The 25,309-nt window shown below is 42.7% G+C and overlaps 1 long non-coding RNA gene across 2 annotated transcripts in view; it reads right to left on the bottom strand.

Moving 5' to 3' along the window:
- LOC125639312 (uncharacterized) overlaps positions 1 to 25,309 on the bottom strand; it is a 210,387-nt gene that overhangs the window by 67,456 nt on the left and 117,622 nt on the right. For both annotated transcript variants that reach the window (XR_007357456.2, XR_012669503.1), the window contains exon 2: positions 6,385 to 6,556. This is a non-coding gene — a long non-coding RNA (uncharacterized LOC125639312). The remainder of the gene's footprint in view (positions 1 to 6,384; positions 6,557 to 25,309) is intronic.

Below are 25,309 nucleotides of genomic sequence, written 5' to 3'. Positions count from 1 at the left end.
GGCCCATTGGTGATTCACTTCTGTGTGTCAGCAACTTTTATCAGGCCTGACATACTCACTACACTTAACACATGGTTGTCATGATATATACTCAAAAGGTGGCATATAATATGTCATTGGAAAACTGACAATACTCTTGTATGATGGCTGTATAAGGTGGATATAAAGAATTATGAATATGTGCTAAAATTAGACTCTTATAATGTGTTTGGCAAGCAGTGCATTAGCCCAGTTTGCCTTAGACAAAGGAATGTGTGTTTGCATGTCTGACCAGTCTGGTCATCAGGCAGAGATAATGAAGGTACATTTCCATATAAGGTAAACAAAGCTAAGAAGCAGAGAAGACAGCATGCTGTCTATACCCCAGCAAGAGAGAGAAACTTTATCTGGGGATAAACTTCAAAAGAATATATTTCAAAGGCTATAAAGACAGAGGGTCTGAACCTCACATGATAAGCAATTGAATCAACTGATTGTATACAATATTACTGTATCATAAAAGTATATTGGGTAAGGTCTTTTAAGAAAGCCTGTGACACACTGGTGATTAATGCATACATTTCACATGATATTAACACTATAGAATCATATAATCATAGAATATCAGGGTTGGAAGGGACTTCAGGAGGTCATCTAGTCCAACCTCCTGCTCAAAGCAGGGCCAATCCCCAACTAAATCATCCCAGCCCGGGCTTTGTCAAGCCTGACCTTAAAAACCTCTAAGGAAGGAGATTCCACCACCTCCTTAGGTAACGCATTCCAGTGTTTCACCACCCTCCTAGTGAAGAAGTTTTTCCTAATATCCAACCTAAACCTCACCCACTGCAACTTGAGACCATTAGTCCTCATTCTGTCATCGGCTACCACTGAGAACAGTCTAGATCCATCCTTTTTGGAACCCCCTTTCAGGTAGTTGAAAGCAGCTATCAAATCCCCCCTCATTCTTCTCTTCTGCAGACTAAACAAGCCCAGTTCCCTCATCCTCTCCTCATAAGTCATGTGTTCCAGTCCCCTAATCATTTTTCTTGTCCTCCGCTGGACGTTTTCCAATTTTTCCACATCCTTCTTGTAGTGTGGAGCGCAAAACTGGACACAGTACTCCAGATGAGGCCTCACCAATGTTGAATAGAGGGCAATAATCATGTCCCTCCATCTGCTGGCAATGCCCCTACTTATACATCCCAAAATGCCATTGGCCTTCTTGGCAACAACGGCACACTGTTAACTCATATCCAGTTTCTCGTCCACTGTAACCCCTAGGTCCTTTTCTGCAGAACTGCTGCCGAGCCATTCGGTCCCTAGTCTGTAGCGGTGCATGGGATTCTTCCATCCTAAATGCCGGACTCTGCACTTATCCTTGTTGAACCTCATCAGATTTCTTTTGGCCCAATCCTCTAATTTGTCTAGGGCCCTCTGTATCCTATTCCTAACCTCCAATGTATCTACCTCTCCTCCCAGTTTAGTGTCATCTGCAAACTGGCTGAGGGTGCAATCCACACCATCCTCCAGATCATTAATGAAGATATTGAATAAAACCGGCCCCAGGACCGACCCTTGGAGCACTCCACTTGATACTGGCTCCCAACTAGACATGGAGCCATTGATCACTACCCGTTGAGCCCAACAATCTAGCCAGCTTTCTATCCACCTTATAGTCCATTCATCCAGCCCATACTTCTTTAACTTGCTGGCAAGAATACTGTGGGAGACAGTGTCAAAAGCTTTGCTTAAGTCAAGGAATAACACGTCCACTGCTTTCCCCTCATCCACAGAGCCAGTTATCATCATAGAAGGCAATTAGATTAGTCAGGCATGACTTGCCCTTGGTGATCCATGCTGACTGTTCCTGATCATTTTCCTCTCCTCTAAGTGCTTCAGAATTGATTCCTTAAGGACCTGCTCCATGATTTTTCCAGGGACTGAGGTGAGGCTGACTGGCCTGTAGTTCCACAGATCCTCCTTCTTCCCTTTTTTAAAGATGGGCACTACATTAGCCTTTTTCCAGTCGTCCGGGACCTCCCCCAATTGCCATGAGTTTTCAAAGATAATGGCCAATGGCTCTGCAATCACAGCCGCCAACTCCTTTAGCACTCTCAGAAGCAGCGCATCCGGCCCCCTGGACTTGTGCTCGTCCAGCTTTCCTAATAGTCCCGAACCACTTCTTTCTTCAGAGAGGGCTGGTCACCTCCTCCCCATGCTGTGCTGCCCAGTGCAGCAGTCTGGGAGCTGATCTTGTTTGTGAAGACAGAGGCAAAAAAAGCATTACATTAGCTTTTTCCACATCCTCTGTCACTAGGTGCCTCCCTCATTCAGTAAGGGGCCCACACTTTCCTTGACTTTCTTCTTGTTGCTAACATACCTGAAGAAACCCTTCTTGTTACTCTTAACATCTCTTGGTAGCTTCAACTCCAGGTGTGATTTGGCCTTCCTGATTTCACTCCTGGATGCCCAAGCAATATTTTTATACTCTTCCCTGGTCATTTGTCCAATCTTCCACTTCTTGTAAGCTTCTTTTTTGTGTTTAAGATCAGCAAGGATTTCATTGTTAAGCCAAGCTGGTCGCCTGCCATATTTACTACTCCTTCTACACATTGGGATGGTTTGTCCCTGTAACCTCAATAAGGACTCTTTAAAATACAGCCAGCTCTCCTGGACTCCTTTCCACCTCATGTTATTCTCCCAGGGGATCCTGCCCATCAGTTCCCTGAGGGAGTCAAAGTCTGCTTTTCTGAAGTCCAGGGTCTGTATTCTGCTGCTCTCCTTTCTTCCCTGTGTCAGGATCCTGAACTCGACCATCTCATGGTCACTGCCTCCCAGGTTCCCATCCACTTTTGCTTCCCCTACTAATTCTTCCCAGTTTGTGAGCAGCAGGTCAAGAACTGCTCTGTCCCTAGTTGGTTCCTCCAGCACTTGCACCAGGAAATTGTCCCCTACACTTTCCAAAAACTTCCTGGATTGCCCTCCCAGCAGATATCAGGGTGATTGAAGTCTCTTATAAGAACCAGAGCCTGCGATCTAGTAACTTCCGTTAGTTGCCAGAAGAAAGCCTCATCCACCTCATCCCCCTAATCCGGTGGTCTATAGCAGACTTCGACCACGACATCACCCTTGTTGCTCACGCTTCTAAACTTAATCCAGAGACACTCAGGTTTTTCTGCAGTTTCATACCGGAGATCTGAGCAGCCATACTGCTCTCTTACATACAGTGCAACTCCCTCACCTTTTCTGCCCTGCCTGTCCTTCCTGAACAGTTTATATCCATCCATGACAGTACTCCAGTCATGTGAGTTATCCCCCCAAGTCTCTGTTATTCCAATCACAGAGATCCTTCTCTCCGACACCACTTGTGTAGCCATTCATTGACTTCCATGATTCGACTGTCTCTACCCAGGCCTTTTCCTTCTACAGGGAGGATGGACGAAAACATAAGGAATTATGGATACTTAACCTGTTTTCCCTGTGATTGGTCACAGACTTTTCTCCCTGACAGGAGAGAAGGCAGCTACCTACCTGTCTGCAATGTAAATTGAGCATTATGGAATCAAATTGGAAAGCCCACTAATATACAAATCAGGAAGGAGGTGGGAAATTAACAGAAAGGGAAGAACAGCAGGATGCATTTCTTCCTCTTGTAATAGGGTCAATGAACTTTGGGAGATATAAGCAGAAACAGAAAGCTGTTTTGGTATCCATCACTTGAGGGGAGGGGGTTAAATGAGCCAGAGCCCTTGAAATCACAGAATGTTGGATCCTCCAACCCAAGGGGACTGAAGTCTCTGGAAATTGAGTTTAGGTGAGACACCTGCTTAGGGAAAGATTGAAAACTTGCTAAAATTAAGTTTAGTCTTAGAAGCATATTTTTAGTTTTGGTTGCTTGGAAACCTTCCTATCTTTATTTCTCATACTTGATATCACTTAATCCTATTTCCTTTTATTAAATAAACTTATTTTACTTTTACTATAAACTAGTTCAGTGCTCTGATTGAAATAAGAGTGTTTGTCAACCTCAATTAAATCAATGAGTTGCGGTGTGTGTTTTTTTAAAAGGAGCAACAAACTGAATAAGTTTTCTGAGTGTTTAGTGAAAGAGTTGGATGCTGAGCAAGACAGTTTGGGGAAAATTCAGGACTGGGAGGTGTAGGGTGTCACTCTGCAAAAAGCAACTAAGCAGTGGAAGCCAGAGTGTGACCTGCACAGATGTATGCTGGCTGTTTGTGTCAGGGTTGTGAGCCACAGAAGAGAGCCACAGAAGCATAACATTTAAGGAGCTGCAGGGTAGGTGGCAACTCAACCCCTTACTGGTCTGGGTTGAAACCCAAAGCATCACACCATGTAAAATATATACAGTGTTGCCAATTCTCATGAGTATATAGTGAGTTTCATTTATATTTCATGTTTTTCTTAAAGTTGCAGATGTTAGAATCAAGAGATCTAATTATTTTTAAACCAATCTCATCATTTGGGGGCCTGGTTCATGATTTTTGGACACTTGGTATTAGCAATACATTATATATATTTTAAAGCTAACAGATCTTTTTGAAATCTCATAAGAATCAATTTTGTCTCTCCAAGTTAAATGGAGAAAAATTTTACACAGTGTTAAACTTCAGCTCCTAAATGTCTTTTTCCAAAGTACACTTTTGAAATATCATTCCTTAACATTCATTATCAGTGCATGAATTATTGGTCATTTTTCCTGCAACCATTTACCCTACTTTGAATGTGAGTTTAATACAGTTCTATAATCATTTGTATAAGTAATTGATCTTTTATAGTAAAATTGAATTTTATTTGGAGATACTCATTATTGCACAATCTAATATTTGATCTGAACATATAGGATTGTACAAGAAAACCATCTCTCTCAGAGATTGTCATTTGTGCTACAAATGCTGGGCATCAGTTCCAGACCTGGGGATAAATCCCCAAGTGGTTAAAAAGTGTAAGCAGTTAACTCCATAAGTTTCCTGTCATGGGAGTTTCCTCTTCAGTGTCTCCTCAAAGGGAAGGATTTGAGGAACTGTGCCAAGAGCAGAAGCCAAGGCCTGCAAACTACACAAATCCCTAGACTCTACTAGGGAACAAGTTGTCATCCACAGGGATCTTGGTGCAATAGTGCATGAAGGTCAGGAAGATGGTCACTGGCCTCCAGGACCATCCTGATTAATGTGGCTCCTGAGAAAATTGTACTACCTTAGGCTTTACTCAAAGCTTGGGCTTTACCCTTCAAGGTATAAGCAGTTAATGCTTTGTCAAAAAGCATTAAGTACAGTGCAGGTATCTGGTAAGAAACCAATGGGCAGGAGACCATGCCACAGACCACATCCCCTCATCTCAGGCTTGCCAAACCCGCATGCAGAAAAATTATTGGTGGGGTAGATAAACATCCCGGAGAGGTGTTATCTCCCCTTTTGCGAGTGCTGAAGGCCTCCCATCCCTTCTTGGGCAAAGGATTCAAAACTCACAGTGGAGACAGGCATGGAGCAGCACTTATGAGACAAGCTCCACCCTCCACCCCGATTCCAACGAAGGCCCTCCAGGTGGGTATGGGGGAGGGGAGGACTACAGAGACAAAAAGAATGGAGCTAGAGTGCAGCCACTCTATGTAACATGGTCCTCTGGCAACTTGGCAGGACCCCTCAGCAGAAATCTATGTGGAGTTAATTTTTCTCTCCTTGTAACATGCCTGGACACCTTTGGAGTTGGGTGTAGCAGCATTTTTGCAATGAGGAGCAGATGGCAACATGACTCACTCTAGGTGACCTGTGTAGGCAAAGGGAGTGGATTAGTTGAAGATTAGAGGGCTGGTGATTAATCAGATCCCATGGAACTGATGGGAACCAAACTGGATTTGCCTGTGGATCCTCACATTCCTTGAAACTGCAAGGCCAAGGCATCTGAGGAGATAATGACAGAAGTTTACTGTTTCAGATTGAAGTACTTTTCACACTCTCCTGCCCTTTTGTTTTGTTTTTTTGAGGAAAGGAGAGTTGAATCCCTATCTTGTTCTTCTCTTATCTAAGAAGCTAAGAAATAAAGAGAACTGGAAATTAAAGATACCAGTCTAGGAGTGGGAAATAATTCAGCCTAGAACAAAATGCCAGACCATCAGTACCTCTGAAGTACAGAAGTAGAAATACTTTTGAAGAAAAAAATAATCATCTACCTTAAAGTCTATTTCTGATACACAATAGTTGGCCAAATTCTATACTCAGTTACACACAAGGCCTCATCCACCGGTGGTGTAAATTATGGTACCACCACTGATGTCAATTGACTTCAATGGGACCTGTGTGCATGTATGAGGGCAGAATTTCACCCACAGTGTTTGTGTTACACATTGAAAAGGCTAGTGGTTATTTGGGAAGGTTTGTTTTGGCTTACTCTGCATCTGTAGTCTTAGGTCAAAACTCTGTTCAGATCCACATGACGGATCTGGATTTCCAAGTTCTATTTTCCCAATCCATGTATATAGGCCCAGTTCTTCAGTCCATTCGGCAAAACTCCAATTGATATCAACACTGTACTTCTCTGTGGGAGTATGGCAGGAGGAAGCCTGTGGAGAAAGCCAGAATATTAGAATGTAGAACTACTGAAATTCATGAGTATTTTGCCCGCTGAATTTATTTATCAGTTAATAAATGTATTTGGCTGCAGCAAGGAAGAAATACTAAGAGAAAAAGGACAAATATTTATGCTGGATATTTTTGGATGGAGCTGGGGGAAATGTATATGGAATTTTAGCAGAATAATGTGATCTGTATTTTAAACTGGGTTACACACACACACCAATAATTGCCGGTACAGTGACAGGCTTTTCTGCTGGTTGGGGTTTAATCACAGAAGCGTCCTGCTGACAACTGTGGGTCAAGCAGCTTAATCCAGCTCAATAATTCTGAAGCTTCTCATTCCTCTTTCCCCAACATTCATTGTGGTGCACATCCAACATGTTGACATACCTCTAATTGAAGTTTCTACCCAAATTGATTATGATATTTTCACTTCACTGCCCTCAAATGCAGCTGAATTAAGACACCAGGGTAATTAATGGGCCACCATTAACAATGATGTTTCTTCCCATTCCACAGAGCAAACACCAGACTAATTTTCATGGGGAAGTCACACTGTCAGAAGACTTCATTGCTATTAAAAGAATCAGTTAAACATTAACTAATAGACATTTAAACCTTTACTAGGACATGTTTAGTGAAAAATGTTCCTTTGGCAGAATACTAATTGGCGTTCTAAATATCACAGGTCTTTTTAAAATGATCCTATGTGCATTCTCTATTGTGCAACAGTTTCACTGTATACCTCTTTTAATACACAAGACACATACATAACTATATATTTATCTACAGGCAGACAGCAAAACTATTTCTTCCCATGTTTCATTAAAAACCTCACAAATTGGATTTGCTCATTTCTTAACTGTATTGAAACTTCAGCAGTAGCATAAATGTAATTGGAGGCTCTGGTCACCTTTAAAAGAAACACATGAAAAGATTGTTAATGTTCCAAAATTCACTGACATTCCAAAAGAAATAGTCATTTCCAAGTACCCTTTCCAAACGTGAAAGCATAATGGGTAAATTAAGCTTGCTGTTGCCTGCTTCATGCTACTATATCTCCTCATTTTGAAAAATCAACAGAGGCTATTAATCATTTCACCCAATGTCCAGAGACTCTAAATGCCTTAACGGTGAACTGCAAGGGTTTGTGAAGAAGAAAAAAAAATAGAAGAAGCAAAATTGCCATATGAACACACTAATAAGGAGACATTTCACACCAATGTCTGAATTATATCCTGTATCCCTCCTTTTACAGATCACAAACTCCTCAATCAGCTGAAACCTCCCAGTACACATAAAGATGGTGATTTTACCACTCCCCCAACCAGTCTGGGAGCAAAGAAAAGTTAAATCTGATTTTATTCAATAGCATACAGCTCTTTCAATTGTTCTTTTGCTTCACTTTTATATATGGGGAATGAAAACTGTACAATACCGAACAGACACCTTCCATTTCTCCTTAGGCAGACTCCTTGCTCCAGCACGGACCAGTAGATACTGATGTTACCAACTCAGTGCATGTGGGTTCACTGCAGCAGACCAAAAAGTTTGCAATAGTCAATCTGCCACTTTACAAAGCTGTAAAGTGGGGGGACATGGGGAAGAGGAGAGAATACTATTTTGAAATGGACCCAAATGCTACTAATTGGATTTACTCGGCAATTCTGTGGCAGATTTTATTCTATTCTACATAGGTTCTTTTACCACCTTCATCACCATAGTATCTGAGCAGATCCTGGCGTAAATTGTCATATTTCCACTGACTTCAGCTGAACTATGCTAGTTCACACCAGTTGTGGACCTGGCTCTCTGTTGTTTGTAAGGAAGATTCCATGTTTTTCTTGAACAACCTTCCAGTGCAGCTTAAGTGGCACAAAGTGAGCACTGACACCCGTTGGAATAATATCACCTCCCATCCCTCTCTCATACACAGAGCACTGTAACAACAAACCCAGGTTACAGTGTGAGTGTAAAGAGGAGCACACACCACCAGTATTGTCTAGTGGTCAGGCAGGGGTGCAGCAGGTTGTCTCCCTCCCTTTCAGTTTATAATCCTGTCTTGTGGGGTTGTCCCTTCTTTTGAGGCTCAGTTCTCCAGCCAGCTCACATGTTCCAGTCCACACCTTTCGGGGTATACTGACAGAAGGGCCCATCACAGAGAAGTCTTTCAGCTTCTACATGGGCTTCAGGGCTTTCACATTAGTTCAGTGACTTGGGGTTTGGGCCCCTGAACACCCAGGGTCTTCCCCAGCTGGATTCTTCACTGAGGTAGAAACTAAGTTCTGCACCTTGGGGTGCTAAGCAGCTGCCTCCCTGGATCACTTCCTACATAAGTCCCCTTTGTACCCACCGTCAATTAAAGACTTGCAAATAAAGTCTGACTGTCCAAGTGAGTCACCAGTCTCTCCTTTGTAGTCTGTGTTGCCAGGCCTCAAGCAATGAGAGCGCCTGGCCAGTACTTCCCAGAGCTCAGGTCTGCTCCCTTCCATTGCCTGCCTCCCCTGACTGGCTCTGCTTCCCTTTTTAAACTCCACCTCCAGCTTGTTCAGGCTTTGCAGATATGGCTGGGTGGGGCTACCAGAACTGCTCCTTAACCCCTCGTTCTCTATTGTGAGGTTTGTATGCCCCACCAAAGTGAGGTAACACATTTCAGTTAAAAAATGTGCAAGACAAATTAAGATACACAGAATTGAAATCATGTCTCACAGGTGGCTCAGGATATAAACTATGAGAGAGCTGGCACCATTACAGCAAATTCTTTAACAACATTTTTATTATTGAATACATATTGAAAAAAATATTGCAGTCTCTCTCTGTTACTGTATGACCAGATTGACAAGCATCAAACCTTACAATAAATGATAAAATTTAAAAAGCTGTGTATCTAGAATTAATTTTAAACACAGAATTTATCTAATACCAATGAAAAAGCTATTTGTCTATCCATGAAGACATAATGACCCCATCGCTGTACTATCTTTAATTTAATGATACCTTTATTTTTGGTATAGTGCAGTCTAATTAAAGTGTTCACAATTTCAACACTTTTTGATTTGTATGATTTATGAATTCAAAGAAAATGTAAGCAGTTGAAATATTATTTGGTTTTTTCTTTGTGTTTGGGATTTATTTGAAAATCCTTCTTTCAAAGTATAGATGGGCCAAGCCTGCCCCCTAGAGTATTGTCTTCCCCAGTGAAAAGAAACACATCTATAAAAACTCATTCATACTCAATATCTAGCAAAGAAATTTGAATTTGTGGGATAACTGTGGTCCCTTCTTAGATAAATTGCAAGTGACAGAATTTCAGTTAGAAGTATTTGAACCCCTGAGCAAAAAAACATTTGAAGGCTCAAGGTTAAGATATGAAGAATTCTCAGAGGAAAAGACACTTTGGCAAAATTTATTTAACAAATTAGAACATGATGTTTTAGAACCACGTGAGCCTCCAACAAAGGAACAGAAAAAAATGCCTTTCTGAGACAGACTAATAGTTCCATCAATAACCAAATGCTTCAAAAGAAAACAAAGCTCCCATAATGACAAAATTTCCATATATATTCAGCTGAATTAATCTGGCACATAATACCAGTTACAACACATGCCACAATTTATGCATGTATTAGGATTATGATTATTTCTCTGACTGTGCATTAGTGTTCAATACTTCCTGGAACTGCCTGATACACAAGACAAGCACACACCAGCTGCTACATCTCATAAGGGATGCGGATGCATTATGTTCTGTCCTCTGCAATTAGGCAGGTATATAGCCTATAGTGTGTTTTAGGAGGGAGATTATGGCTCTGACTTTTCATCACCCGGCACCCCTCCTTGCCTCTTTTGGGATGGTGAATACTGCTAGTTGCACTAGCAAACAGCAGTCCTTGAGGAGTGCAAGGTCTTCAGTTGTGGCTGGCCCCTATATGGGGGCCCAAAGGGAGATTCCTCAGATCCTTCCTCACTTGCACACCCTTGCACAGAGCAGTCATAACCTGACTCAGTAATAAATAATATGTGATAATTGCACTGGGATAAATGCAGGGGCGTTGAACACCTGCCACTCTCCTAGACTCCAAAAAAAGATGGGTATAATCATTACCTCAGAGGATTTGGCCCATAGGGCTTTTTAACCCAATGTATTTTGCCAGCAATGGGGCCAGATTCTCAGCTTCTCTAAGGTCAGTTTACTCCATGTGCTAGCAGACGTCTGTCTTAAACCTTGACTAAGCAAGCTGAACACTGGTGCAGTGTGCACTGGTCCAATCCTCCCCCTAGGCAGACCACCACACTCTGACTTATGCTACTCATAATGGTGCTGTAATAGAGAAAAAATTGTGGGGTGGGGATGCAATCTGAGTTATAAAATTCTCTTCACTGATCCACCCACAAAGGGATGGAAAACCACAGTGTATGTTAGAACAGCCCAAAGCCTTCTCTACAAGGCTTTAGAGTGGGAGATAGCTGTGCAGTGGGGTCCAAGGATACACTAAGGAGCTCCCCAGACCTATCCTGCTCACTTGTTTTGTTGCTCCCTCCTGGACTCCCATTCCAGTTTTAGGATACCACAGCTAATGGTTATCAAGGACAGAAACTGAAATTAGGAGAGAGTTGTAGCCAGGACTTGAGTCATACTGAACACTTTAGAACACCACTCCGGCTCTGTTTTTGGGGAGCTGGAATGCCGTTCCAGTATTTCTGATACTTCCAGTAGTGATAGTACTGGAATAGTGATAGTAGTGGAAGTGAGGGTCACGTCAGATACATTCACATCATAACCCTTTGTAATCTCCCATTGTAGCTAACCATGGGAAAGACAAAATCTGACAATACACACCAAGACTGCATTAGAAGCCAGACATAAATGTCAACATAAATGGCCCCTTTCAGGGCCTCAGCCAAAGACAGTACTTAAAATCATCAGTTTCTGTGTGGAGGGATTTTCGGCAGAGAAGTCTGGCTTGCTGTCTGGAATGAAAGCAGACATTATGTACTTGCAAAAGGATGCAAATTACTGCAAATGTTGAAAGTAACATCTATGCCAGCACAATACTTATACGTGACAAAAGTGGTGAAAAAACACCACTCAGACTCCATGGTATAATGGAATTTATCATGGTTGAACTCAGTCAAATAGCAGTAGTTTCTATTTACAAACCACCAGGTGAAAGTTTGCATGTCCAACCAACTTTCCCTGTCAGAAAATTCATGCCTTATTATAGGTGTTTCAACAGTCACAATGCCGTCTGGAGATACTCCAACAATGACACAATATGTGGGGAACAAATTGAGAAGTGTGCGCCAACAAACAACTTGACCCTGTTCTGGACAAATGTACCTTCCAAAGTGCATGATGGGAAAAGGGGTACAATTTTGACATAGCCTTTGTCACCTCTAAAAGAGCAGGCAACCTCAGAAGGGAGGTTATAGCAGTAATCCCAAGATCGCAGCATAGACCAGCTCAAGTGGCTACAGTACAACCCAGGAAAACAAAATACCTTCTGAAAGCCAACTTCAGAAAAGCTAACTGGGAAAACTTTACCTCTGAACTGGATGACTCCACCTATAATATTACTCCAACACAAAAGAACTATGGAGAATTTGTTTCCCTGGCGTGGAAGACTGCCAAAAGCACATCCCATGGGGGAGGTCGGACATAATATGTATGTGGGATTTCAGAAGAGACAAGCCAACAGTGTAAGAGATAGTCAGAACTGTTTGACTGGGATCCCTTTGGTGAACAAATCACTGGGTTCAGAAAATGCTTATTAGAGAAATTGGAAAGATGTGGCCCAATCGCTGACGGAGCTGATTGAACCAACAAACCTGTGCCACAATAGCAAAAAAAGCATAGACCACCATTCGTACGCTGAACCATGATGCACAACAACCAAAGCACATTGCTGCAGTCTCCCCCAACCAAATCACACAGCAACTCATTCTAAATGGTAAACCTGCTCACAAAACAAACGTGCAGAATGAAACAAGTCAAGCAGGAACTTTTCTCACTCCTTAGAGTCCACAATGAGCAGCTGATAATAGACATGAAAATCCTGAAATTGCAAAGACAGCTGGACTTGATGGTATATCTAATGAACTATTATAGTACACTTCGGGACGAGAAAGCAGAAGTCACTGCTTGATTTCAACTCATGCATGGAGACAGGCCAAAGTGGTTGTACTACTCATAAAAGCCCTAATTTTGCAAAGAATTACCACCCAATACCCTTACTTTGTTCAACCTGCAAACTATATGAGCAGAAGATAATGGGAAGAATAGCACCAAAAGTAGAAGGGCAGCTGACCAATGACAAAACTGTTTTCCGCCCAGAATGTTAGAGTTGTGGCCAAGTTGTAAACTTAACTCAATACATCAAAGATAGCTTTAAACCTGCAAAATTATGGAAGCTGCACTGGTTGATCTGTAAGCTGTTTATGACACCATGAACCACTGAAATTGGAATGTCATCTCCTCCCTAGGTAAGAATCCACCGTTCTTTTTCAAGATGGATGGTCAGAAAAGTCAATGGCATACTCAACAGAATAGATTGCCCTGAGGTTCAGCACTATCACTCTTGCTGTTTAATATCTATATAAATGATCAACCAGAGTTTCCCGATGTCCAAAGATTTGTTGATGAAGATGGTATTTACATTGCTGCCCAATCTGAAGGAGTTGAGGAGAGAGAATGCATTGTAACTGGCTCTTTGAGCCTACTTAAATACTATTTCAAATGATTCCTGTGTGCCAACCCTAACAAGACAAGTGTGCATGTTCTATCACCAGGCCGAACAAAACTCCAGGCAGATCATGAGCACAATGAACATCTGATGTATCTTTGGGTCATGTTAGACCAAATGCTGACATTCAAAGGGCACATGAAGAAGCTGAAAAAGAAAGGGAACTCCAGGAATTGCAGACTCCAGAAACTATCCAATACAAAATGGGAAGCTGACCAAAATCACTCTGAGCAACTAGTCTCACCCTGAGTTACTCAGTTGCAGAGTACTGTGCCCAAATATGGTCACACTTGAGCCAGGCACACAAAATTGATATTGAACTCAATCAATCCTATAAGACCATCACAGGGACTTTGAAACTGACTCCCACATTGTCGTTATACCTCCTTGCAGGGATTGCACCACCATCAGTAAAAAAGGAAACACAAAAGTGGATGTACAATTCAAAACATCCACTGTATGGCCACATTCCACCATCTAAGAGGCTGAAGTCCAGAAAGATCTTTGCTTCTGAAAATCCCTTACCTCAAAATACCACTGTGGAAGGCTAAAAAGTAACAAAATTGCAGGAAATGCTGATGAAACTGGAAAACCTAGTTCCTTCAGAACAACTCGCTCCAAGCACTGACCTCAGACGAAAAAAACAAGCATAATCTAAATTGAGCGAGAGCCGGAATGGCAATATGACTATATAGATGCTCGGGAATGACCCCAAGAGCGAATGTGGAGAGCCTATGCAAACACTTGAACATTACCTGATGCAGTGCCCCCTATCAACATCCTGTACTCTTGAGAAATTATTTGAAACAAGTTGTAACACTTGGTCTTGACTGATGAGTCTTAGAATGCACTTCTGGTACTTCCAGTACTCATCTTCCACTTCCAGCACTGTTGAGTACTGTAGCAGTAAGCTGAATTGTGTAGGGCAGGGGCGGGCAAACTTTTTGGCCTGAGGGCCACATAGGGTTTCCAAAATTGTATGGGGAGGCTGTGTCTCCCCAAACAGCCAGGCTTGGCCCAGCCCCCACCTCCTATCTGATCCCCCCCTACTTCTCACCCCAGAGGCCCCCTGCCCCATCCAACCCCAGCTGTTCCCTGACGGCACCCCCAGGACTCCTGCCCCATCCAACCCCCTGTCCCCTGACAGCCCCCCCGGGACTCCAACCCCATCCACCGCCCCCTGACCACCCCCAGACCCCTCACCCCTGACTGCCCCCTGCCGCCCCATCTGACCCCCCCCCCTCATTCCTGACTTGCCCCCGGAACCCCTGCCTGATCCAACCACCACTTCTCCCTGTCCCCTGACTGCCCCCAGAACCCTTGCCCTTGACTGCCCCCCGCCACCCCATCCAAACCCCCCCTCCTTCCTGACTGACCCCCCGGGACCCCTGGCCCCATTCAGACCCCCTGTTCCCCGCCCTCTGACCGCCCCGACCCCTATTCATACTTCCGCCCCCTGACCACCACCTCCAATTCCCCTGCCCTCTATCCAACCCCCTCTGCCCCCTGACTGTGCTGTCTGGAGCACCAGTGGCTCACAGCGCTATAGCTGCACCGCCCAGAGCACCGAGTCAGGCCGCGGCTCTGCAACTGTGCTGCCCAGCCCCCCAGAGCATTACGCTGGTGGTGCGGCGTGCTGAGGCTGCAGGGGAGGGAGAACAGCAGGGAAGGGGCCGGGGACTAGCCTCCTGAGCCAGGAGCTCAGGGGCCAGGCAGGAGGGTCCCGCGGGCCAGATGTGGCCTGCGGGCTGTAGTTTGCCCACCTCTGGTGTAGGGTCATGAGGAGGAAGCAGTGCTGTGGAGTTAAGTTATTGCAGTACCCCCTTGTCCCTGCAGAGAAATGCTGACATGTCATTTGAGCCTACAATATGTAGTGGCCTATCTGAGAGTAAGGAGGGTACCTTATGGCTGATGCATTCTGGGAGACGAGAGAGGATTTATTTCTGGTAGATGACAGAGGTGGCAACATCAGCACAGAATGAGCAGAAATGTAGTAGAATATCAGTGGCATGCTTTTTTCAGTGTGATTGCATATATTATGTAGAGAAATGGTTCCCAACCAGAGGTACGTGTACCCCTGGGGGTATGCAGAGGTCTTCTGGGGGTACATCAACTCATCTAGATATTTGCCTTGTTTTACAACAGGCTACATAAAAATCACTAACAAAGTCAGTATAAACTAAAATTTCATATGATTTGTTTATACTGCTCTATCCTATACACTGAAATGTAAGTACAATATTTATATTCCAAATGATTTATTTCATAATTATATGGTAAAAATGAGAAAGTAAGCAGTTTTTAAGTAATAGTGTGCTGGGATACTTTTGTATTGTTATGCCTGATTTTGTAAGCAAGTTGTTTTTAAAGTGAGGTGAAACTTGGGGTACACAAGACAAATCAGACTCCTGAAAGGGGTTCAGTAGTCTGGAAAGGTTGAGAGACACTGATATAGAGCTCCTGAACTTGGTTTACAGTGCCCCCCACCCCGAATCCTGCTTCATATGTAAAAATCACTTCACCCATCACTGAAACATCTGTTTTCTGAGTGCTATGCAACAGCTGTTTAACAATGTACAGATACACAGCACAGCAGGATAAGACAGGAAGTTAACAATAATGTTTGGCACTTACATGCTGTTGTACATCTTTCAGATACTTTAAAAATTGTAACTAATGTTAATTGTAGAGGAATTTAGTTAGACAACTTGTACCCAAGTTGTACTGTGGCCATGACAACGTGAAAGCACCCTAAACTCTTACAAAAAGTGCCCAAAGGCATGCCGCTCTCTGGCCAGTAAACCCGCTGGTGGCTGGGTGCAGATCAACAGGTTCTCCTCCTTTAGTGCTAGGTCACAGAGTCCCACCCCTACTGGGGTAAACTAATAGTCTAACACATAATAGTCCATCAACTTCACATTGGACCTTCAGCCCAAATCTGAACGCACTCGTCCTTACCCCTGCTATCAGTGGGTTTCAGTACTCCTTACCCCTTGTCAGGGGATGGTTTCCACTCCACCTCCCTCGTGGGGCTGCTAGGGGTACACAGAGCCTCCCACTCCACTGGATTCCAGTCCAAGGACCCTTGAATAGGCAGTCAAGACCAGACTACACAAACCCCTCGCTGCCTCCCTGGACCACTTCCTGCCTTGGGGCCTTTGCCTCAACCTCTTCCTGGGTTCCAGCCTCTCTAAGCCTCTTCCACCAGCTCATCGACAAGCTTCTTAGCACTTTCTTCCACTCATCTGCTTCTGTCTCAGGAATGTTTTTTCCACTCCCCCTCGCAGGGCAGTCCCTGACTCAGGAGGAGTCTTCCTCCTCCCTGCAGGTCCCTTCACCAGTGTGCAGAATCTTAGGTGGCCACACTTCATGCCATTTCTTTCTTAACTGCCTTGAGCTTCCTGTGGCAGATGTACCTCCTTTCTGGGAGGCTTTGTCTGCTCTCCAACTCTGCTCACTAGCTCCAGTCAGGCTTCTCTCACTGACTGAGGGCCAGAGACCTTCTCTTCTTCCTGGTCAGGCCCTAACTGAGCCCGTTTCAGCACTTTTAATTCCTCTCTCCAGGTCTGACACAACTGCAGATGTAGCAGAGTGGGGCTGATTGTACGCAGAGCCTCTGCCTAACTGGCAGTTCAGGCCCTGTGTGAGATTGGTATTTCTTCCCCACCACAGTGCCAAAGGGTCTTTTAATGACCATTAATGGTTAAACATCAGTTTTACACCCCATCAGAAGTCCACACCAGCAACACAGTGCCCCTAATGCCATGTTGAGACTTAGAATGGTCCAATACTGATTTAGAGAGAAGAGTACCATCACTCAAATCACCAAAGTCAGTAGTACCATAGGTTGTGCTTGGATATCTCCAATCTGAGTACTAATCTTGCCCAATCATGCTTAATTTTTGAAAGTTAACAAAACTACAATCTGAGGCAATAAAGGTTCATCTTTAATTATTTCTACCAATTTCTTCACAAGTTGACAGATTTACCTATCTCGGCAGCAACATCTCCAATGATGGATCTCTTGACAAAGAGTTCATGAACAGAATACAGAAATTTTCTGAGTCATTAGGAAAGCTACGCAACGAAGTCCTGCAATCCCACAACAACAATAACCCTCTCAACAAAAATAAAACTTTATAATGCTTTTGTGCTCACATCTCTCCTTTATGGCTGTGAGACCTGGACACCACACAAATGGCATATCAAACAGCTAGAGGCCTTCCATATGCGGTCTCTGCCCGCCATTATGGGGCTCCACTGGCAGGACAAAATTACCAACCTGGAGGTTCTCCAAAAGTCAAATGCCATAAGCGTCAAGGCCATGCTGATAAAAGCCCAACTACACTGGGTTGGGCACGTCATTAGGATGCCTAAATATCAACTCCCCAGAAAAATTTTCTCTGGAGAATTGGCACAAGGACATTGGAATCAAGGCCACCCCAGAAAGCACTACCAGGACAGTATTGAGAACAGCATACATTTTGGTGCAATGAAACCAGATGATCTTGAGAAGGCAGCTTTAAATAGATCAGCATGACAACACACAACACTCAGAGCTTTCCAAACCTTTGAAGAGGTCAGAAATGATCGATTGTAAGCTGCAAGGGAAAAGCATCATACTACTGATATAGCTGCTAAGAAACTCACCAAGGACTTTGTCTGTTCACGAGCATGCACGTCATGCTTTGGATTTCACAGTCACTCCAGAATCCACAAAAAGAGATTGCAAGAAAATGTCATTGTCAAACCGACGGACTACACACACACATGCACACACACACACACACAAACCAATTTCTTCAGTCTATTATAGTCACTAGAGAACGCCAACTGCATTGATACATTTTACTGAACAACTTCAACAGTGACTCATTTGAGTTCTTTCAGAACAGTAAGTGTCATTCTAATGGACTTAACTTCCACTTCATGATAATAAATGTGAGATGAATAAATCATCATTGATCTGAGATCCCACCTGTACTGTAGACTAAGGTTAAAAGGAATGGCACCTATGAAATGTTTGCTGTCATTAAAGTGTTTTAGCGGCTTTACATAACATTCGTTCATATCACTAGAAGACATTTCCCTTGCTATTGAAAAGGCCACCATGTAACTGATGATGATGTTGTACTTCGAAGATTTGAAGAGTAAGATGCAGTGACATGAAAACAAGAACATTTTGTGGTCATCTAATTCTCACTCTTTCCATCATCCTTTGATTCAAAAATAGTGCACTTAATGGCAGAGTACAGTACTTCAACGGAGGCAAATGTGCATTCAGTGTTATAGTTTACTGAACAAGCTCTGGTCTTTCATATTGTTTTGCATTCTTGTCTTCTTTATTCAGTCGAATTCATTTCAGCAGAATGCACTTCCTTCACATTTTAATGATACTATGACATTTGCAGAAATGCCCACGAAGTATACTGATAACATATTGGATTGATTAAAGCTTAGAAAACTCTCAAAAGCAAAATAATATCATTGAAATACTTCTTTTACAGCAGTGTTCATTTTATGTCACTGTATTACTTAAAAACAAATGAAAATGTATTAGATGTAGGTGAAATGGCAGGGAAATTTTGTGGAATTTCATATATTTTTCCAGTTGAAATTTTGACGGAAATTTTCCACAGATCAACTTGCAAAATCCACCTCTAGTTCAAAAGTTTGCATTCAGAATTTTGCATGGAAGTACCATCTTTGCTCTGCCAGCTTGTGAAAAGAAGATGTGGCATACAGAGCAACAGTCAGATAGTCACACACATTTGTAATAAAAGATTGTGTGTGCAACGCACACACACACCAGATCAGGCAGGACAGACGTAGCCAGAGATTTATATGCGCTGGTTACACCTTCAAGAACCTTGCAAGAATACATACCATGTTCAGCATCCTCAAGTTCCCACCATTCATGGTCTACTCAGGGTGGAGGTCCAAGCTGAGATGCTGAGAGTCTCCAGGAGTTTGGGGCACAGCAACTATTAGATCTTTTCATTATCTGGAAGCAAGCAATGGATATTGGCACTGTGGGGGCTTCTTACACTCAGAATGAACAGGCACTAGAAAGAGTTGAGCTGATTGTTTCCAATCAGGATCCCACAAGTGTGCCCCAAAGCACTATTGATTCTTATGGCCTGATGGTACACTCTGACTGCCACTGATATACAATAAAGAACAGAGAAATCCAGCATTTACATAGACAAACTAGCTGTAAAAAAACCTCTTTTTACCTGCCTCTGCACAGCCAATCTGCATGTAAAACGTATGCAGGCCAGCCTCAGCATAACAAAACCACATATAGAGAAAGAATTTCAGAAGGCTAAACAACAAACACTAAGTGGCTAACCAACAAAGTATAAGAAGCTTCCTTTAAAAAGTGGAAGTTAAATCCTAGTGAGAAAAAGAGAAAGGAGCATAAATTCTGGCAAATGAAATGTAAAAATATAATTAGGAAGGCCAAAAAAGAATTTGAAGAACAGGTAGCCAAAGACTCGAAAAGTAATAGCAAAAAAAATTCAGTACATCAGAAGCAGGAAGCCTGCTAAACAACCAGTGGGGCCACTAGATGATCACAATGCTAACGGAGCACTCAAGGATGATAATGTCATTGCTGAGAAACTAAATGAATTCTTTGCATTGGTCTTCACAGCTGAGGACGAGGGAAATTCCCAAACCTGAGCTGTTCTGAAGGAATTCAAATGTGACATTTCAGAGCTACTAACTCTAGTTTGTAACCTAGTATTTAAATTTAAATCAACTTCTGTACCAAATGACTGAAGGATAGCTAATGTGATGCCAACTTTTAAAAAGAGCTCCAGAGGTGATCCCGACAATTACAGGCTGGTAAGCCTGACTTCAGTACCGGACAAACTGGTTGAAACTATAGTAAAGGACAAAACTGTCAGACACATAGATGAACATAATTTATTGGGGAAGAGTCAACATGATTTTTGTAAAGGGAAATCATGCCTCACCAATCTACTAGAATTCTTTGAGGGGGTCACCAAGCATGTGGACAAGGGGGATCCAGTGGATATAGTATACTTAGATTTTCAGAAAGCCTTTGACAAGGACCCTTACCAAAGGCTCTTAAGCAAAGTAAGCTGTCATGGGTTAAGCGGGAAGGTCCTCTCATGGATTGGTAACTGGTTAAAAGATAGGAATCAAAGGAGGAATAAATGGTCAGTTTTCAGAATGGAGAGAGGTAAATAGTGGTGTCCCCCAGGAGTCTATACTGCGACCAATCCCATTCAACGTATTCATAAATGATCTGGAAAAGGGGGTAAACAGTGAGGTGGCAAAATTTGCAGATGATGCAAAACTACTCAAGATAGTTAAGTCCCAAGCAGATTGCGAAGAGCTACAAAAGGATCTCACAAAACTGGGTGACTGGGCAACAAAATGGTAGATGAAATTCAATGTTAATAAATGCAAAGTAATGCACATTGGAAAACAAAATCCCAACTATATATATTGTGACAAAGCTCCAATCTTGTCTCAGTGGGTCCCACGCTTCCTGGCAGATTACTCTAGCCTCAGAGGCTCACTGTGACCCTCCACGTAGCCCTTCTCTCTCTAGAGGCCAAGGTCACAGCCTACTGAGCCACTTTCATCATAAGCCAGTAAGGGAGGTGAGGAGAAGCTATCCTCCCTAACACAGTCTCTGTTGTCTCCCAGTCTCAGTGATTAGTCAGGGAGGGGAGGGGGGAGCCCGGGCCCACCCTCTACTCCGGGCTCCAGCCCAGGGACCCTGATAGTAGCAGCTCTTGGTAGCTGACTTTTTGGAAATGGGACAAGTACTATTCCCTGGGCCGCTTCCCCACAGCAGCCCCCACTTCATCAATATCTTCATCACCCTTACCTCAGGGCCTCCTTCCTTGTGCCTGATACAGTTTGTACTGCTCCATTTCTCCAGCAGCATAGCTCCCTTCTACCGCTCCTGACACACACACACACCTGACTAAGTGGGAGGTTTTTAACTAGTTTCAGCCAGCCCCTGATTGGCTTCAGGTGTCCCAATCAACCTAGCTGTCTTCACGGCTCTCTGGAAGGATCTTAATTGGCCCCAGGTGTCTTGATTAACCTGGAGCCACTGCCATGGTAACAGGGATTTGTTTAGCCTGGTGCTAACATACCTATTTCTCACTACTTTCCTACAGCCATCTGGCCTTGTCCCATCACAATATAAAACGATGGTGTCTAAATTAGCTGTTATCATTCAAGAAAGATATCTAGGAGACATTGTGGATAGTTCTCTGAAAACATCCACTCAATGTACAGCGGCAGTCAAAAAAACGAACAGAATGTTTGGAATCATTAAAAAAGGGATAGGTAATAAGACAGAAAATATCAGTTTGCCTCTATATAAATCATGATACGCCCACATCTTGAATACTGGAGGCAGATGTGGTTGCCTTGTCTCAAAAAAGATATATTGGAATAGGAAAAGGTTCAGAAAAGGGCAACAACAATTATTAGGGGTATGGAATGGCTTCCATAAGAGGAGAGATTAATAACACTGAGACTTTTAATCTTGGAAAATAGATGAATAAGGGAGGATGTGCTATAAAATCATGACTGGCGTGGAGAAAGTAAATAATGAAGTGTTATTTACTCCTTCTCATAACACAATAACTAGGGATCACTAAATGAAATTAACAGACAACAGGTTAAAAATAAACAAAAGGAAGTATTTTTTCATGCACTGCACAGTCAACCTGTGGAACTCCTTGCCAGAGGATGTTGTGAAGGCCAAGACTATAACAAGGTTTCAAAAAAGAACTAAATAAGTTCTTGGAAAATAGGTCCATCAATGGCTATTAGCCAGGATGGGCAGGGATGGTATCCCTTGTCTCTGTTTGCCAGAAGCTGGGAATGGGCGACAGGGGATGGATCACTTGATGATTAGCTGTTCTGTTCCATTCCCTCTGGGGCACCTGGCATTGGCCAGTGTCAGAAGACAGGATACTGGGTTAGATGGACCTTTGGTCTGAACCAGTATGGCCATTCTTATGTTCTTAAAATGGAATCTGGATGCTCATCTGAACCTCTAAAAAAATACACCAGGCCACCAAAATCTGTCTTCCACAATGCCATTTCCCTCCTGCCTGCTATATTCTGTTGAAAAGGGTCAAAGGTCTGCTTTCCTCACTAGAATCTTTAATAAACTGCTGTACCTCCTGTGTCTTCATGGAGGAGAGAGGTCCACCGCTCCATAAGATCCTGGATGATTTCAGGAATGCAAAGTAACCCTCACACACACTACTCTCTGCTGCTGTGGCCGCTGCTAACAAGATTTTTTTTCTGATTGACTCAAAGAGAACACAAAATAGAGTCACTCTCTATGAGAAAATGAGTCAAAATGGCATCTTTTAATCCTCCTGCACAGCATGTGGCCAGCCAATCAAGGAATCAGTATCAATACCATGCAGCATATGTAGGTAATCACAATAAACCAACCCAGTGCAAAAGCTTTCTAAAAATCATTTGTCAGACTTTTCCTTTCAGATTTTGAAAACTCGTTTCACTTCAGTAAATCTTTCTTGAGTTTTTGAAAAAGGCCAATTTTGATGAGAAAATATTTTTTCATTCATATTTTTGTCCAGATCTAACAATGTACAGAGTAATAACTGCAAAGATGCAGAATTAAGCCCCAGGTTGGCCAAATCATGGCTTTAAAGGTTAGAAAGGAACCTTGTGTTCTTCAAGCAGTCATTCTTGTAGGTAATCTAGAGAAAAGGTTTCACTGTCTCAGCTAGCAGGGTACTTGCATACTCTCTCAATGTCAGACATCAAAATGGCTTTCTGAAATGGATTCTTAACATTTCTTTTATGGTCAGCATCATTTACAAACAAAATTAAATTACACATGGACAAGACCATTTACAGCAGATCACCAGCATCCTACTAATGCACAGGTACATGTGATGTAGAAAGCCAACAGTACAGTTGGTTGAGCACCTGAAGAACATCTCTGGAAAACATGCCTCCTGCAGTTACAGATAATGCCACTGTAGTTATGGTTGCAGCAGCTCTTCTACTAAAAAATCCAGGCTTCTCAAGGGTTTGTAATTCAGCCATAAAAATCCTCCCTGGACTGAAACTTAGTATATAAACTCTCTGAGCCAAATTCTCCCCTGATTTTACACCTTTTGCAATACCATCATGGGGTTGAGTCGGGGCAGAATTTGACCCTTTGGGTGGTAGCTGATTTTGGAATATTTAAAGAAAATGTCATTTTTTTGTCATTTCTTGAGCAATGTGAATCAAAGAACCCCAGAAATGAGAATATTTAGGGAACTGTATAATGATCTCATAGCTCAAAAACTAATTTCAGAACTCAACATGAGTTAATTCCAGTTGGCATTATACTTGCCAGCTGACTAATGCAATCCACAGGTTATTTAAAAAACAAAATTATATTAGCCATTTATAGGTACTTTGCTAAGGGGCAAATCCAAAGGCTCCCATCCCAGGCAGCAGAGAAGGTGTGGATCTGCTGCAAAAACACGGGAGCTAGAACAGGAGTGTGCACTTCCTGTGCCATTTGGCGCTCAGCTCCACATAAGTCCCCTGCACAGCAGTGCACAGGAGGTGGGAGGGAGATGGCCAAAGGATCCATCACTGCACACATACACACCCAGGCCAGCCGGAGTACATGGCTGGAAGAACTGAACTTTCTCCATCTGACCAAAAAGGGACAGAGGCTAAAAGTTGCACTTCTCCAAGCCAAGGCAATACACTGTCAGAAACAGAGTACTCAGAAGGAGGAAGTTGAAATAGGAGGGACTTTGTCTTCATTAAAGGAATTGGACCAAACCCAGGGACTCATAAAGAAGGCAAGAGCAGACTGGGGAGAATTGAATTCAGGCATTTGTTGTGTTCCATAGTTCTGTAACTTACTTGTGCCTTTTAAGAGCAAAGTATGTGTGTGTTTAAGAATTCCGTTGCTAAGCCTGCATTCTTTGCTCTATAACCACGTGGTCTCTAAGGGTGTAACTAGGGAAACCAGAGCTCCCAAAGCAAGGTGGACTCTGGGGAGAATATATGTGAGAACTGGGGGGCTTTGGAGGTCTGAAGTACTGGCACTAAGGTCAAAGTGTCCAGATTACAGGATCTTACTGCCCAAGAGGGGTCTCAAACAGAGCTAGGATCAGTGAAAAGTCACTACCCAGACCCAGGTAGGATGATCAGACAGCAAGTGTAAAAAAATTAGTGGGGGGGGGGGCAGTTATAGGAGCCTATATAAGAAAAAGACCCAAAAATCGGGACTGTCCCTATAAAATCAGGACATCTGGTCAGCCTAGACCCAGGGATCTTAGCAGCATGTGGGATTCAGAAGTTGGATTCCTGCAATCCTACTGGTGTCCGCTCAGAGAATGGGACTCGGCCACTTTGTGACAATAACCATAAACATTGTTGATACGTGCTGCAGTACTTATAGTAATTATTGTATTGAATGATGCATGTTGCATTTCACCTTTAAGGGTGTGATCATTATAATAATAGAATGGAAATTGCTTTCTAATAGAATCTTTGTTGGATGAATACAATGATATGTTAATTCTGTATTTGTACTGAATTGGGATTCTATTTATAATATAGGATATTTTAGGCCTAATTCATTTCTCACTCATGTAAATTAGGAGTAAGTCCTTTGAAATCAGTGTACCTATATCAGTGTAAGACTGATGTGAGAAGAGAATCAGGCCCATTATATTTAGAGTCTGATCCTTACATATTAAGCTGATCCTCATCTAGTGTAAATTGGCATAGCCTCATTGAGTGCAATAGAACTACTCCAATTTATCCCATATGAGGCTCTGAGCCATTAGTTTCAATTTATACAAATTCAATTAAAGTAAAAATAGTATAAAATGCATAGGAATAAACTTTATGCCATATTCTCCTAGACAGGTCTTAGCTTTTAGTTTCAAAGCCTGAAAGTTTAGTTGGAAGCATAGACTGGACATTAATTAATGCCTCTGGATA

The sequence above is a fragment of the Caretta caretta genome, chromosome 7, assembly GCF_965140235.1.
Source record: "Caretta caretta isolate rCarCar2 chromosome 7, rCarCar1.hap1, whole genome shotgun sequence".
Taxonomy (NCBI): Eukaryota; Metazoa; Chordata; order Testudines; family Cheloniidae; genus Caretta; species Caretta caretta.
This window is presented reverse-complemented; position numbering and strand designations above follow the sequence as displayed.